This window comes from Vigna radiata, unplaced genomic scaffold (assembly GCF_000741045.1).
Source record: "Vigna radiata var. radiata cultivar VC1973A unplaced genomic scaffold, Vradiata_ver6 scaffold_222, whole genome shotgun sequence".
Classification (NCBI taxonomy): domain Eukaryota; kingdom Viridiplantae; phylum Streptophyta; class Magnoliopsida; order Fabales; family Fabaceae; genus Vigna; species Vigna radiata.
This window is the reverse complement of record NW_014543247.1, coordinates 175716-179729: the sequence shown is the minus strand read 5'-3', so window position 1 is coordinate 179729 and position 4014 is coordinate 175716. Positions and strand designations below refer to the sequence as shown.

The 4014-nt window shown below is 29.5% G+C and overlaps 1 protein-coding gene across 3 annotated transcripts in view; it reads left to right on the top strand.

Annotated features, from left to right (window-relative positions):
* The first annotated feature begins 3262 nt into the window (after nt 1-3262).
* The window catches only part of LOC106753365 (protein TRIGALACTOSYLDIACYLGLYCEROL 2, chloroplastic), a 4636-nt gene continuing 3884 nt past the window's right edge, over nt 3263-4014 (top strand). The window contains exons 1-2 of one of the 3 annotated variants that reach the window (XM_022777482.1): nt 3263-3451; nt 3552-3597. The gene's annotated coding sequence lies outside the window, so the exon portion shown is untranslated. Of the gene's footprint in view, nt 3598-4014 lie in introns of all 3 variants that reach the window. The other 2 variants (XM_014635161.2, XM_014635162.2) reach the window with 2 other exon arrangements.

Sequence of the window (4014 nt, the reverse complement as noted above, 5' to 3'; positions counted from 1 at the left end):
TTAAAGAATTAGGGAGATATGTCCAATGCGGCGTGCATAGGACGACTCTTATCCGCGGTCCATATGAGGGACTGGTTTTGGCATATACTTAATAAATATGTAAAAATCGAGATAAATCCAATAGCTACGTGTGAAATTAGAAGTGATTAGAGTCAGATGAGAAGTGAGTAGTGTCTGAAGTAGGTATTATGTTTACGTTAATAATATTATTAAACATTCAAGGTGTGTAAGTAGGTTTATCTGTAACTTATGTTTTTCTGTATTTAGTTAGCTCACCCTACTTGTGTGTCTACGATGATCGTATAACTCGTGTTGTTATACGGGAGTAGATGATGTTTCAGGTAAAACTGAAGACATTTAGTGCGAGGATGCGTAGGGAAACACTCTTCGGGACTTTTAAATATGTATTTTAAATTATAGAATGTTGTGGTTTGTAATTTTAAACTACTTTAAGATTTGGTTTGTAATTCAATAATTATTCTTGAAAACTTTGACGTACTCATTGTACAATATTAATAAATGTGTGGTTTTAAATGTGAACGTGTATTTTGGAAAAATTTCTGTGACACTCCGAGAAGGGGTGTTACACAAAACACCTAATACTAATCAAGGAAGGCAAGCACAGTGGTAGCTTTGGACTGGAAATTCTAGACAGTACATGCTACTGGATTGTAAGCAACTAGACAATGCATTTTGCATTTCAGTACTTAATATGAGTTTCTACAACTTTAGACATGCTTAACAACAACAAACAAACTTGTCTCATGCTTTGGAAACAAAAATTCTGGACTGAAACAGATTATAACAAATGCACCAGAATTTGAATTTTGTGCAGAATTAGTGAAAACAGATTCAAGTTTTGGCATGTTTAAGCATATATCAAAAGGCTAGACATTTTCTCATTGCCTTCTAGGTTGATATCTGGCTACACAAGCATTGGAAACTCCTTTCAAAACAAAAACATTGCTGGAACAGAATCAAACACTTGATGACAGAATTTAAAACTGCACATAGGCACATGATTTGACAAAACTGGAAGAATGAGATTGAAGTTGGAATTAAACAGAAACAAATGATTTTCACCATTTAAAATGATCAACAAACACTAAGGAAAATTGAAAACACAACTACAGTAATCACAGGCACGAATTAAGCCAAACAAAATTGAAAGAAATAAATAAAAAACAGTGAGCACAATAACTGCATAACACGGACATGATCAAAATGAAAGGAAGAGTGGCTTAGCTCTTGAAATCATGCGTGAACGATCTGGCTCTTGATGCCAAATGATAGAAGCGGCTCCAATCTTCAAGAATTGGACGACTCCTTGGACAGAATGATGTAGTAGAGTGAAGAAATGGTTGAAGACGAATGGTGTAGGCAAGGTGTTTGTGATAATGTTTCGTGCTGTTTGGATGTATGTGTGTAGATTCTCTAACTCAAGAGGCCTTCCAAGAGGGAAGGAAGCTAGAGGATGAGTGTGCTAAAGTGGCACAAAGCAATGAACTTGAGAAGAAGTGGCTGGAAATTCAATTCAGCAACAATTCACTATATCACTCAAGTTGAATTTACAAAGAGGAGAGTCTCTCTTTTATAAAGGAAGAGAGATGACTCTTAAGTGTACCTAACAAGCTACTGAATTCATTTAAAACGTGCATGAAACTACAAGAGAAGTCTACAAGAGAAGCTTCAAGGACTCGACTGCGTGTTCCATGTGGGAAACATTAAAAGCGTGCTAAAAAAAGGCATGTTGATTCGTTGCCGCTGAGCGACAATAAGCACCGTTGAGCGCTGGTTGAAAGACACCTAAAATGCACTCTTCTTTGCCTCCTTTGCTCTTCCTTGCTTAGCAACCTTCCTAGGATGTATAGGCATTCTTTCCAACCTTTATTAGTATCCTACAAAACAATGTAAATGAATTTAGTAAAGAAAATCCATCTAAGACTTAGATAAGGAAATAAATTTAGAAATCTTTATTCTACTTCCCTTTCTTTAATCTTAGTTTTAAGTTGATACTTTTTTAGATGGAAAGTTCCTAAAAGGATTGCAATCACATCTTTTTATTGTCTTTATTTTCTTAATTATTATGTTTTTTAGTTAAATATAATTTTAGTTGAAATTGGAATTCCTCTTTATATCAAAGTTTATATAAAATTTTATCTTTATATTTTAGTAATGTATAAAATATGTCATGCAAAACTTTTATAGGTTAATTATGTTTTTAGTTTTTCTATTTATATATGAAATTATAATTTATTTTTATGTCAAAATTTATATAAAAATGATCTTTATACTTTAGTAATATATAAAATTTAGCTTTTAATCTAGTTAATATAATAGTTAATACATTATCTTAAAGTTAATATAGTTGATTATTTAAGATGTCTTTCATACGTTATTAAAATCTAAAGATGAATTTTATATAAATTTTGAGAGAAAAAAAATGAATTTCAATTTTATGTATAAATATAATAACTAAAAACTTACTTAACCCAAAATTTTATTTTATCCTTCTCTTTCCTTAATAAAAATTGAGTTCACTAAAATAAAATCACAAATGTCAGAAATGTCACCAAGCTTTCTTGTCTCTTGGATGAAAATATCATAATCATTATGATTTTATAAAGGAATTTATGTGTGTATTTAAGTTTACATATTATATTACTATTATTTTAATGACTATATTATTACTATTAATTACTATAAGTGTTTACATTGTAATAAAATAAATAATTAAAATAATGATAAAAAATTAATATATTATTTTAATATTTATTTTTAAATGTTTCTTTATTATAAAAATAATTATAAAATAATAAAATAATACATAAAATAAAATACAATTAAATAATTTCATTTTTATTAATATATATATATACATATATCTTGTAATAAAAAGGTAATTAATATAAAAATATTATAAAAATAATTAAAATAAACTAAAATAATTTAAATTGTCAAATTATAGAATAATTTATTTTAATATATTATTTATTGTAAAATATAAATTTTTTATTTATTAAGATTTAGTAATAATTGTTATGTTAATCTAAATTTTATTTTAATTCCAAGTTACATTTTAAGAATTAATTTTATATCAAATTATTTAAAAAAGTATTTTAAAAATTAGTTTTTAAACATATACCTAAATTTTTCGTTATTTAAAAGAGTAAAAACGTATTTAAGAAAACTAAACAAAAACTCCTTGTTCAGTAGTTAGCAGAAAATAAGGTTGGGCCCATTATAGGATTAATGTTGGGCTCTGTGTATGTATGTTCCACGAGCCTCCTTGACTCTCTCTCTCCCTCTCTTTATTCTCTCACTCACCGTCCATGGCTCCTGCTATTGCATACGGATCTGTATAGCCTAACCCCTTATGTCTCTCTTTTACTACATGGAAATGAAAAGCTTGAGCTAGTAATCATTATTCTTCTATCGTTTCAATTACTGGGTATGTTTCAAACCTCACTTTAGTCCTCAATCTTACAGTGCCGCCAATGCCACTTCTGAAATTTCCCTTCCATACCTTGAATTTTCGCTTGGTTTTTCAGCTCCCATGAAATTTTTGATTTCCGAATAGGTGGATGGTTGTTACAGGTACTGGGTAGAACCCTTTATGTGGCAGTATCATAGTTTAGTTGAGTTGGGTTTGGAAGTTTCTCTTGTTTCCTGCACAGGAATTTGTTTTTTGAAATGGGCGTGGGGTGCTGGTGGAAACCCAGATTTTTGTTTTTTGATTCTTTTCTTTTGAAGTATCAATTTGATGACTTTTGTTCCATTTCTGCTACTGTATTAGTGCCTAGGATAGGTGATAGGTATATGTATATGTTTTTACTGAGCGACTTGTTTTATTTATTTGCTTTAGGAAAATGGATCTCTTTACTGTTCTCTGCTTTGTGCCCAAGTTAAAGAAAGAAGCAATTATTATTGGAATTAATTGGTTCCCAAATACAGACATTTTGTCTTCAATCTCAATTTATTTTTGTGGATTATTTTTTTTTTTTTTTTTTTTTT